The sequence below is a fragment of the Parus major genome, chromosome 4 (assembly GCF_001522545.3).
Source record: "Parus major isolate Abel chromosome 4, Parus_major1.1, whole genome shotgun sequence".
Taxonomy (NCBI): Eukaryota; Metazoa; Chordata; class Aves; order Passeriformes; family Paridae; genus Parus; species Parus major.
In genome coordinates, this window is record NC_031771.1 from 22,670,676 (window position 1) to 22,684,343 (window position 13,668).

Genomic DNA, 13,668 nt, shown 5'->3' on the forward strand with positions numbered 1-13,668 from the left:
TCTTGTTCTGATACAGTCTTAATTCATTTGAACAGCCTTTTGGTTAAACTGCTGCACTTTTCATTTGCTGTATGTCAGAGAGCAGGTCTTTGAGGGTCTTTAATCTATATTCTTTGTTTTTTTAGGAAACCTCTAAATGGAACATGGTTCATTGAAAGTGAAATTTCCTTGGTGCCATCTTTGAGTCATGGGTACCTCCTCTTCAACATCATCTGCAAAATTCTGTGCAAGGCAACAACTTATTTAATGTTGCATGATATAAGCATAGAGGAGAGACTGCAACTGGGATGTTGACACTGCTGTTGCAGATTGTACAGGAAGTAAATTATGCAGACATAGATACTTAATGCAGCAGTAATAATGTTAGTTAGAAAGCCTCACTTTGAATTTGAAAAGAAAATAGAAGACACCAGAGTAAGGAGATTGGCCAAAAGACCCTATCAACTGTTAGTCTGTGTAAGCCAGAGTCCTATTAGTCTCCAGCTATGCTTCTGAGTCAGCTTGCTGGATTAGGAGTGCCAGATCCTGCTTTGCCTCTTAGTGCATGTCAATATTGGAACAAGCCATAAAAAGGCAGGTTCTGTTTCACAAATACCTCCGAGTCTTTCAAAACTTCTGAAACCTTCTGAAACTTGTAACCAGCTATGGCTGTTGAAACCTCTGCTTGCAGAGTGGAAAGGTCAGTCTCTCTATTTAAGTGTATCTCTTTTATGTACACTGGACTTGCAAAATCTAGTCAAAAACGTTGAAACTGATAATTTGAACAAATGTGTTTGGTTTGACAAAGCAGTTTCTGAAGTAAAATCTATTCTTTAAACAGTCTTGCTGTAGTTCCAACATAATAATAAGGCAGCTAAGAGGCATGGCTCTCTCATTTAAAGAGTCCTGCACAGAACAGGATTTTTGTAGTGACTCCTTCTCACCACATCTCAGTCCAATGTGTCTCTCTGTGGGCCTGGAACTGGTTGTGTGGTTTTGGAACTGTTTTGATCAGAAATTTTATTGGCAGGTCATTCCTGCATGAGGGCTGTTGATGTACCTCTGCCCTGTACCTTATGGAACTATTATTAAACTCTTTTCAGACAAGACACGGGCTTTTACTCTCCTGGTAATTACGTTCCTAGTGTATTGGTGCTGCCAATGTTTCCACATAACTGGGAAAATTCCTGGGTATTTTTGTAGGAGATTTGTTATGATTCTGAATTAAGAATGAATGTAGCTACCCCATCTTAAAATCAGGCAAACTTTTTTAGATAACATGAACCAAATTACAGTAATTCTTCTATAAGTTCTTTGAAGTTTGGTTATCTCTTTATAATTTACATTTGATCTAATGCAGTGCAAACAGTATTGAACTGGGCTTCCTGGTAACATGCAGAAATGCTTTATAAGTTATATAATCCAGGAAACCATGGTATTTGTCTAAAAACACAATTTCTACTTTTATTTTGGTATCCAAAACCAGATTGGGTTTTGCCAGTGTACTGCAGAGAATGACATTTATCAGTGACTGCTCTTTGTATTTTAGTGGCAGTTGTAGGAACCATAAGTGTGGATTAGGATTTTGATGTTCCAGGTACTACACAACTAAACACAAAAATTACAGTTCCTCAGAAATTTTCAATGAAACTTTATGAAGAATTCAGTAGTGGGATGCAGCCACTAAATATTATCCTGATAAACCCTAAGGAAATTCATAGGAGTAAAGGACCAGAAAATGCAGTTATGGTTACCTGATCTGATTTATGAATACATTCAATCCTACTTCATGCCTGAAACCTCCAGCTAAACTGGAAAATTTATTTGAAAGGGACAGAAAAGAAATAGAATTAAGTTGAAGAAGCAATAGAGAAAGGAATTGGAGTTACCATGGGTCACAGTAATACAGCTTTGAGTAGACAGACAGACATACAGATGGATGGATAGATAGATTATGTTCATATTGTTTGGAAACTGGGGCTGGAAAAATGAGCTGTATGTCAGCAGAAGGTAATTCTGTACCTCAGGACTCACCATAAAAAGTGCTGCATTCACATCCTTGTTTTAAAACAAAAGAAGAGGAAGGGGGAGAGATCAGAGACAAAATTTGCAGCAGGACAGCTCTGGAGTAAGTGACAAAACAGGTACAACTGGTACAAACCATAAATTATGGAAATCCACATATACAGTAATTTATATATTTATAGCTGTGCTCCACAATAATGTCCATGTTCTCCACACTGCTTATTAATTTCCTCAGTTATCAAAGACACAGAAAAAGGACACCCTGTAAATTCAGGTAAAGAGCATTTATTGAGTGTTTTTGCCTTTTTTTGTTATTATTGACTAAGCTGCCTGGTAGTGTTAATAGTAACTAGCTACAAACAAATGATTACTCATGGTTGATGTAATTTGTCCTACCGGGTCGCTCAAGGTTCAGTAAGAAATTAAACATCAAGCAAGAGAACTTGCAATAGCTAAATGCAGCAAAACAGCTAAATGATAGCTTATGGGGATAGTGTTTGAGTCATGCTCTCACCACCTCTGCAGGGTGTATCTGCTCCCTCTGCCCTCTGGTTAGCCTGAATCACACACAGCCCAGGGAAAGAGCCAGCTTTTGTGACTACAAATTCTGTGAAATTCTTGCATGAGTGGGGTCAAAAGCTGGCTGCTCCTAAAGGGCATTCACTGAACTTTTGCAGTACTGGGATGGTTCAAGAACTTATGAACTGGGGAGGGGAATAAAAAAGCAATGTCAGTCACTTTAGACTGCTTGTATCAGGTGTTGCTAGCTGTCTAATATGTGCTCAAAAAAACCTGATTACTGCATCATTTTGGGGAACACAAACGATGTGTAGGGTTCCTTGCACATCATTTTATGTTTTGTTTTCCCTATGCCTGGGGACCTTGCAATATGGAAACAGAAATCACATACCCAGGGCTTGGGCGATATCCTCCCTGTGTTCCAGTCCAACATTGTTCCTGTCACACAATCAAAGCACAGTCACTAATTCTGTAAGCCTGCAAGGATGTTATATCACCTCCTGTGAAAGCCTGTGGTGAAGGTGACTCAACCGACACATAAGCAGGTTATCCTGTTGCATAATTTGCTTTTTAGTAAAATTAGAAATGGTCTCAACCAAGAAAGTTTGCTGTGAGATCCACAATTTTCTGAGACTCAGGTTCACTTAAGTAATTTTTCAAAAACCTATTATTTCTGTATTAACTTGTAAATTTCCATGTAAAGTTAGACCAACAATTGCAGAAGGATTTAAAGCTTATGTTTTCAATCTTAAAAGCAATAGATGCAAGAATAGTAAAAGATGTAAGGGTGCAAATGACCTAGTAGTTTTATACTAAAATCTGAAAAGTCCTAATCATTTGTCACCTTCTCCTGTGACCCAGAATAGCTCACATCCATGTTAGTCTCCAAGAGCAGGATGAGTGCATCCAATCTGTCACTTGGTCTACTTGCACCAACTCCCTGATTTTATCCAGGAAAGTTTGGGAAAAAAGCTGTGGGCCATCATCATGCATATAACACACCATGAGAACTTAATAGGACAGACACTGAGTTATTTTATCATTTAGATATAAATGTTTTGTCTCAGAGCCTAAAGTTATCTGACCCTTATTTCCAGCTGAAAAGAATCAGGTTGTTCCCGCAGTGTTAGTGAATGTGGTTGTTCACATTGAACGAGTTTCTTCTCATTACCAGCCTAACCAAAAGAGAAGCAACCTTCCAGAGGGAAACTTGGGGTACACCAGAGCAAAGAGCAGAAGCTCCTAAAACAGTATCCTGTGTCCTGGGGCCATGGTGGGGAAGAATCTGTGCCCTGGCCACCTCCAGGCCTGGTGGCCCTGTGGCTACCTACAAGGCTGTGATGTTTTGGAGGGAGCAGTTGCTTCAGTGAAACAATTTCTGTTTTTTGTAAAGCAGAGCCAGTTGTGCTTTTGCAGCTAGCCCCTGTCACCCTGACAGCCTGTCTGGCCTGAGGGCTTCATGGATGAGCAGTGAGGAGTTTCTCCTGGTGGCTCTTTGGTTTCTTTGAGGGTGGCCATGAAGAGCTTTCAGCACGGAGCAGGTATGAATTTGCCTGACAAACCACGTGCTCCAGAGCGTGTCAGGCATTGTGATAGTTTGTCAGAGGGATGATGCAAGGAGGGCTGGGTGCCTGCGAGGGCTGAGAAACATTTGGTCACGTTGAACAGCACTGGGAGGGAGTAGTGCCATGGAGTGCAGCAGACACCTAACTCTACAGCAGATTCTGTGTGGGCTTGACAAGGGGTGTGGGGGATTTAGGAAGTGAGGCTTAGCCTAATGCTATGGCTCTCAAGGGTGTTTTTTTGCTTTCCAAGTTGATCGTAGGTATGTGCAATAGCAGCTCTAAGTTTAACAGATGAAGCAATGCATATTGGAGAAGTTCTTTACCCACATCTTAAAATTTAAAGGTTTAGGTGTGTTCTCTGAAAGTGTGTTTCACCAGAAAGTGTTGCTTTGATCATGTCCATGCAACCAGATGATTTTTTCTGAAAAAGGTTTCTGAAGTGGCTTCACATAAAGCTTTTGAACACACCCGGAAAGTAAAAGACAAATAAATACTCTAACATATTAATTTTTTTGAGAATATGGTGATTATTTGAGATCTAAACTCATAATTTTTGATAATTTGTGTTTATAAATATAATGATTTTAGAAAAGAATGAATCAAGTAGACTTTACAGAAAAGTAGAGGTTTTTCTCTTGTGTTACATTGACAGTGAGGAAACTGGAGGGAAAAAATGAATTTTTTAAAGGTTTTGAGCAACAAAGGAAATTAATGCTAGGAATGATGTGGATTCAGCATGGTGCTTGCTTGCAAGCCAAACTGATAACTCTTCCAACCATTTTTAAAGATTTTGTTGATACTTCACTTTTATGTTAGATTAATGCACGACAACATAACCTGAGAGTGTGTGAGCTGCTGCAAGCAGATGGACTGTGGGTTGGTACCTCAGGCTGTGTACTTTGGGTGTAAAACACTACCTGCTTCATACAGTTGTTTGAATGTGTGGGACAGGGGATGCAGGGCTGTGAATGAAGACACTGATCCAAGGCTGTTGTGACTTGCACAACTTCACTGAGGCCAGAAGTGCCACAGTAATTAATACCAGCTGGGAATATGATACATCCTAACAAATTTAAGACTTGCTCAATTAGAGCTGATGAGCAAGTAGAAGCTTGATACATCCTTTCATGTGGAAAGCTCTGTGAGGTTCAAATATATACATGCATGTTTCAGGATGGACATGCACACTCTTCTCTCTCTCTTTCCCTGTGAGGTTGCTCCAGACTTTTGAAATGCTTAGATTCCTGAGGGAAGTGCTTCCCAGCATTTTAAAAATGAAGAGTCCATGGAGGCAAGGAATTAATGCAGGACAGATATCAAGAGATTTCTCTGCAGAAGTCATAAGCAATGTAGATAGTCTCTCATATTCTGAAACACCTCATCTCTTTTAGCATGATATTACTATATATTACAGATTAGTGAATATTACAAATTAGTGAAACACCAATGAAGACTTCCTGCTGTTATTCCATGTCCCTGATTTCAGTCTGTATCATGCTCTGGATGGATATTTTCATGTGAAAGAAAAAAAAAAAAGGATAGCACATATGGGTTATTTGAAATTCCTTACAGTGGCTCCCCTACCCAAGCCATGTAGGGTTTCAAGTGCTAACATACCTAGGTAAGCAATGTAACTGTTGCCACATGCTGAGATTTTATGTGTCTTAAAATGCACTGTTTGCTGCTGGCCGTTTTGCATCCAGTAATGCTGCTGAAGTGTAGAGACACTTCCAGAGATGCTGTATCTCTTCTTTTTCTCATTTTATTGTCTTACAATCATCATCCTTGGCATTCAAAGCAGTGAGCATGCTTTGGGTATCATCCGCAGCAGCATTCTTCACCAGCACGGTCTGAGGAGCACCTAAATCCTGGCGTGGTGATTTATACTTGCAGTTTTCCCAGAGTACTGGATGTCTTTTTTGTGCATCTCTATCAGACTGGTATCTAACTTCCTGGCCTCAGGGCACATCACCCAGGACAAGATCCTAGCTCTGTTCACTTCTGAAGCATTCTGGAGCCATGATTCCACACAGATGAGATTAATACACTTGATGACTGAATTTCTGTCCAATTCACATCATATAGAGTTTATAGATTCTATGCTATCTTCACCAGGACAGTATAAGCCTCATCCAGCATAATATTTGTCAAAATGAAATTCCTCTCTCTCTCTCCCCAAAATTTAATAAGCTGTTTACATACTGAATCAGCTCAGTGTAGCTCATGGCCACAGAGGTTTTGACCTGCTAGTAGCCAGCCCAAAATTGTCACATCAGATCCTGGCCCCAGGTGTATGTTTTGTGGTCAAGAGCACAGTACTGAAAAATGGGCTTCCTGCCTGGCTAACCCAGGGCTAGGGTGCAAACACCCATTTTGTTCAGAGCACCAGCTTTTAGAACTGTCAGGTCTAGAGCCAAGGAAAAGAAAATATAGGCTCTCTTGAACAATCTGAAGTCATCTATTGACACTACTTCGAATTTTTATTGTGTTTCCTTTTTATATATATGTATTTTCTTCAAACATTCTCAATAGAAAGAGTGGCTGCATACACAGAGGAATATTTTCTTTTGACTTTATGAGCCCCATTGGAGGAGGTTGATCATCCCATTCTATGAGAGTTAGAAGTTATTGTGTAAGCAGGTCTGACCTGATGGTGCTGGAAATGAGCTAATTTCTAATCTCTCTTGCAAGCAAAAGGAGTAAAACACTGTCTAAAGAGCCACTGGTTCTTATTCCTAGCGTCATCATTGATATTCAGAGTCTCTAGAAGACTATGGCAACCAAAATCTTGAGCAAAACTATGGATATCTCTGAAAATAGTGTTATTGAATGACGTGGTCATTCATTGTGCAGTTGTAGTGTCCAAGCCGGTCCTTCTCCTTTCAGAGTTGCTGAGACAAAGTCTGTTATGGAAAATACAGAAGGGTCTTGGGTACTGTGATTCTGAAGTTCCAAACCTAGAGGTACAGACACCCTAAGGACATTAGTTACAATATCTGCTGTAGAATTCAAGAATGTTAGCAGGAATTAATCAGTAAGAGGTCTTCTGGATGAACTCAGGGTTTTTTTTATTATTCCCTTTATCCTAACTGCAGAGCTAAATTGAATGTATGCCAAAAAGCCTACTGAAAAGGGAAGAACAGGGAGAGAAAATATCAAACTCAAGTACATCTGAAAAAAGAGATCTCAATTCTGATACGTGTCAGATCTCAAATTCTTCCTTTCAGAGTGAGTGAATTAATCTAAAATGGAATGAGGCAGACTTGATTCCAGAACAGGTTTTCACACATGAGTTATTCTGCAATAGTTATTGCAATGTACGCTTACTCTGTCCTGGTCAGAATTAACTTGCAAGTACAGACAAGTCATTCCATTAGACTTGAGTGAATTGCAAAAACATTTAATAAAGATAATTAGTTATAAAACCTGCAGTGGTATTTTGGTTCCGCCTTTCACAACATTTTGTGAGCTGGCACTAACCCCTCTATATTTTTTAAATAGAGGACCTTGTCAATTCTTCTGTGATAGTGTATACTCAAGTGTTTATAACAGAACTTTTGATCTGCAAATTGTTAAGGAATCAGCAACTAAGGGACCATTTGAAACTTAAATAATGAAATCTCTGTTAACAGCACTCACACACACATTACAGAGGTAAATTATTCCAGAGCAGCCTGGTGGGTCACATGAATGTTTATGATTTTCATAAAGAGAACACAAAGAGAACTGTCGAAGGCATGAACTTACACATCCCCATTTGCCCAAACCATGGTCATCACCAACTTCATTACCACACATTTGTCCTTCAGGGTACACTAGCACTGATCTCTAAAGCAACAGGAGAATGACGCTCCTGGTGCATTTTGTGTCAAGTTTCAAATCAATGTTGACTTTGCTGTTGACATTTCAATGGCAAGCACACCTCCCTCTTCAAAGGATGAATTTTGGCACTGTCCACTTGAGTTAATCCTTTTAAAAGTTCTTCAGCATCAATGGTAGTATTTGGCTCTGCATGCATGATTTCTGGGCAACTACTCAAAACTTACTAAGCAATAATCTTTTTTGTTTAATCATTCACTGCAAACATGTTACATAAAATGGTCTGATAACAGAGTCACGAGACTATTTTTTCCACTGCTATTGTACAAATTATGTGACTTAAAAATTTTTGGAAGATAGGCAGAGCAAAATTAAATTTCCTGTGCTGTGAAAAACAAGAATTTCTTTCAGACCAATGGAATTAGGTGTTGTTAACTAGTGCACCTCTTGCCATGGTGTATCACTGATCATCTTTGGGAAAGCTCAGGTGCTGAAGGGTTACTGCATGTTTGTTTCTTCAGTGGCAGTAAGGACGAGGCAGACATGATGCACCATTAGGAGCTGCATTTGCTAGTTGCATTTTATGGAGGCAACATTTGTGTGCTATCAAAAACTTAAACCAGTTCAAGAAAGCCATCATTGCATCCTCACTGGGAGAGATCCTTGGATGTGAGATAAGGCAATGCTGCTGCTCTAAAGCTCTCAGCAAGCCCATACAAGGAGCTGCATTGTATCAATCTCCACACAGACATTTGCATGGTATGGAAATACACTGGCACTGCTGCATGCTCCACTGGCTGGCAGAGATTTCTCCCATCTGTCCTTCTGCTGTGCACTTAGAAGGTGCATAAAGCTGTATGGCTCTTCTGCTTCCTTGTTATTTCTTGTTTGCCTCTTTCTTTGAGGCAAAGACAACCTGTTGCCCATGGGCTGGAATGTGTCACCACTTTCTCCCCATGTGATCTGTTCTTTGTGCCTATGGCTCAGCTGCCCTTCTCCCTTGAGCAGCCTGCTGCAAGTCATGATCAGCCAAATTGAGCCAAAACCCATGTGTGCTCTGCAAGGAGACCTTGCAAATGAGGTACTATTCACGTAGAGAAGGCAAAAACCACGGCAATATGAAATGCAGGTGCGACGGGTGAATGTTATTGCAGAAGTGAACACTCTATTTGGGCAAGCCTCAGAGTTGTTTATTGTGTAAGTATAAAGCAGTTAATTGAATAGAAACCAGTCTGGAAAAACAGGAAAGGAAGAATGGACTGTCTTGAGGTAATTCACCATTCAGCAAGCACAGGGAATTGTTACTGGACATGCCAAAGCTGCTATCTTTGACTTTCAGCTCCCTAGAAATTGGCCTAGAAGCCTGCCTTGGAACAAGGCAGGAGGGAGGGCAGTCTATGAATGGCTTTAGAAAATGGAGAAGAGGAAAGTTAGCTGTGCTTGTTTCTTTCCAGACACATTTTTTTTGGGAGGCGGTAGGAGGGTGAGAAGAAAAGCAAGCAGAAATGTGATTTTCATCTAGGCAATTTTGAAGATCCTAGGTCTTCTGGTAAATATTCCTGTAGGTGCCATAGTTTTACATGTTGAGAAAGAATTTTGTTTTCAAAGGGCTAAATAATCCATGTGGAGCACTGGCCTCAGACACCTGAGCAGCACTCTGCAGCTTGGAGCATCATTGCAGGTACAGAGACTTAGAGCCCCACACTCACCTCCAGAGCAGAGCCACTCTACCTTAGGAGAGCTCAAGACCATGAAGTTTGATGCCTAAGACACTGTGTTGCCAGGTTTTAGCAGGGAAGAAAAATTCTGCTACAAGAACTGCACGTAAGGTCCCAAAGTGGTTATAGCTCCCAGCAATTTTCCTGTGTGAAGAAGCCTTGCTATTTTTGTTAACAGGCACTCTCTATGTATTTAAGGTTTCAAGGACCTCTTATGTATTTTCTGGCTGCAAGGTTTTCCACAAAAACCCATTTCTGACAGTATCAAACCTATAGGTAAACCAGGTTAATCCATGTAACATATTTTGGTATAAAAATTTCTCAGTTTGAAGAATGGCATGCAATCAAGACCTGAACTCTTAAGTGAGGGCTTTATTGTTGTTGTTAATGTAGTCTAATTTGTCAACTCCAATCTTAAGTCTCTGTTTTTCATGATTTGTACTTAGATGGTATTTTCTTCTTTTCCAGCACTGGACTACAGATATCTTAGTGGCTTTTCCTTTTCTTTGCCATCTGTGGAAACAACTTTTCCCATGAAAGGAGTATGATGAAGTATTCTCAAAAGGTTCACCTGACAATATTAGTCTCTACTGAAGCTCCCCTTCCTTCATAAAATTTTTTTTTTTTTTCATTTAAAAAATATGTTCGGTGGAGGTTCCCTCTGTTTTATATTACATTCCTTGAGTATAAAAAGATTGCCTCAGAGATAAATTGCTTTGGAACAGGTCTGTGTACCTGTTTCTGTGTGCCCTTGTGCATATATGTATATATATATACAAAAACCTACTCATAGGTGCATAATGTACATGCACACATTATTTCTAGAAGAAATGCTAGTATAAACAGCTGATACTTTTTCTTCTAGACTGTTCTTCTGGAATGTAAATAACAAGTTTATAGAGAAGGCAGTATTGTTAGTAGCCAGAAAATTTTTGAGAGACAAGGAGGAAGAAGATGTTTAGCAACTTTATGATGGTGGAAGCAAAATGAAGTGAAAAAATATACCTGGAGATGGGTACCCAGCAGCAAGCACCTGAAGGTTACATTGCTTTGACTGTACCGTGGGACGAGGGAATGTTTCAAATATGAAGTGCTCTCTTAGAATGCTTTCCAGTGTATCCCATCCCCCTGCTCCCAAATTGAAGCTGGGAAAAGATTTACAGTGTAGGGTTGATGTAGTAAAAAGAGAACAGGGCTCTCATTGGGATGAAGCAAATAAGAAAATAGGCATGAAGGAAAAGTCTTCTGAATTTTTATATGAAGACATGCATTTCTGGGCAAATAGTTTCCTACAGTGCTTGTAGGTAACCCTCCAACCTCTCCCATGAATTAGGAAATAGTTTAAAGTACTTTAGACAAAAAGAATGAAGATACAGTCCTTACGTGTACTTATTATATTTACACATCAGTGTCAGAACAAAACTTTCTTACATCAAATTTAGCTTACACTGGAAGTAATCTTTTTTTCCCACTGGCACTTGGAAAAAAACCCCAGTGTCTTCATTTAACTGTGAGTTAAGAAAGCATTAAATGCTGTGATTATTTTTGCATAGAGGCATAATTTGGAAGGGGACCTGGTCCTGTCTCAGAGACTTGTAGGTCTCATCTGCGCTCAAATGCTGTTCTTCAAAGGTGAATGTGCGAAATATAGCCCGTCCTTGCAGTCTCATTTATTTATGATTTATAAGCTCTGTGTCCTGCCTAATAGAGAACAGAAGAAAGCTAACTTAATTGAGAGCTGGTTGTAAGCACTATGAACAGAAACCTTTGTTCTCAAGAGGCAGCCACTGGAGCGTGTTAGCAGCGCATTTTCCAGATGAACTCCTTTAATGTCTTATTTTGTGACTAGAATGAAGAAACTAAGGAATGGATACCAAGAGACTTCTATTTGTTTGAAGAAGCATCTTGTGGCAACTGAAGATATATTTTCAGACCTTTAATCTTTCTGGGAGATGCTAGCCAGACTGATTGTGTCCTTGTGGTTCTGTGGTTGTGTCTCTTCATTTCTTCCAGATATTTCACATAATCAGCCTCTGATTATGTCCTGCCCATCATAGGGGTTTGTTCCCTGACAAAACTGCAGGCAAGTAAGGAATAAAATGAGATAACTGCAAGTAAGTAAATAGAGCTAACTGTGTGTGGGGTCTTGCAGTCCTATATCCTCAGTATTGTTCCTGATAAGGTGATTAACCTTTACAAACCATAATAGAGGTTATGTCAGCTGCTCTCATATGTGCAAGTAAATAGAGACATAAAGATATGAAGTCACTATCTGAGCCATGTAATGGATCAATAGTAGGCTGAAACTAGGAATCCTTTCCAGGTTTTCATGTGACCCCAGGACTTTCTGCCTTGTCGATTATTAAAGACTTAGCAATCTTCAGTGCTGTGCCAAAACATATTTTTTCATGTTCTTCCCCTTCCCCTTCCTTTAATTTAGTTTTTAATTCCATATTGTTGTAAATGTGTGTCATTGTGATATTTGAGCAGTGTTTACCTAAGACACATGGCTGGGAGCAGAGGTGGAGAGGATGAAGACTGTTTTGCTTAGTGCACATTGGTCTTGAGCTGCAGAGCCCAGTGAAGGCTTTAAACTCTTGGTGTTTTGTATCTGGGGTTTTCATTTTAGCCCAAATGTTTTTTCCCTTTTGAGATATCAGCATGAAGAGCCCTCCCCTGTAGAGCTGTCTCTCCTGGACATCTCTGGAAGCTGAAGCCTAGGGAGACAACAGACACAGTCCAGGCATACAATTCAGTGGGAAATGCAAAGGTATAACTTGCCTTTTCTAATTCAGCTTTTCTGCTGAACCACAGGCACCAACAAAATCAAATGTTCCAGGAAGGAATATACAAATGTGTGTGGATAGCAGAGACAGGGAAATCCCATCGCAGTCATTTGGCCTTGTGCTCCCTTGCATAATCCTTCTGGCAGAGCTTGGCTGGCAGCAGCACAGGCCAGGTCCAGGCTGAAAAGAGACACTACTAGAACACCTGCTCAAGTCATCACTGAGAAACCTGGCAAATTAAACCGACCTTTCTGCTGCAATGTGCTAATTTTCCCTGCTTGCAAGTTTAAGTCACTTGGTTTTTTTCAAAGTTATTTTGTTAAATGGAGACAAAGCCCATAGAGGCAGGTCAAGATGCAGCTACAACAGGCTTCAATGCATATACCCAGTACATAAATGTACATCCCAGCACCTTACTTGGTCTTCTCTAATATATTCTCTAATATATATTATCAGTTGCCTCTTCTTTAACACATTCTGGTTTTTCAGCTCTTTTCAGCTGCAGCACTGGAGGCTTACTCTCCAAGAAATATCTGTACAAATTCATTTGCAAGAGGCATCCACTTAGTTATATTTTTATTATGGGTGTTTTTGACTTTTTTTTAGATGTGGGGTTTTTTTTGCATGTTGGTGCTGAAGTTGCTACAGTCAGATATTTAACTCAAATTTTACTATATTAAAAATTAATTTCTGTCCCTGTTTCACTTTTTGTTTTAAGAAAAACATCTTGTCCTTTGCAATGACACATGTGAAATAAGTTATTCAGGCTTGTCCCTTGGTCCCCTTCTTTTACCTCCCTAATTTTATGAGATATAATCAGAGCTTGCTGCTTCTGGATGTGTGTGTGTGGACTTTTCTGGACTTTGGTGTGTTGGGGCTGCCATTTCACAGCCACAGCTGTGAAGATTATAAATGTATTATCTGAGAAGAGGCTGTTGTATGTCTAAGAAACCATTAATCTAAAAAGCAACAGACAAAATACATAATTTTGCATAATTCTGCTATTCATCGTAGTCCCATTGCAGTGTTATACAGAGGTAAGGCTGCAGCTTTTCTCCCCCAGAGGAGGAGATGTGGCATACCTTGTTTCCCTGGCAGTTGTGCAGTGTTCTGCATGGCAACTTTGGATACTGATTCTTCTCTCCAGAGCAGTGCTGTCTAAGGCACAGCTTCCTGACTCCACAGAGTCTCAGCCCTGCTTTCTTTTATGCAGCAGAATTAACAGGCAGTGGATTCAGACCCTCAGCATCACATTTT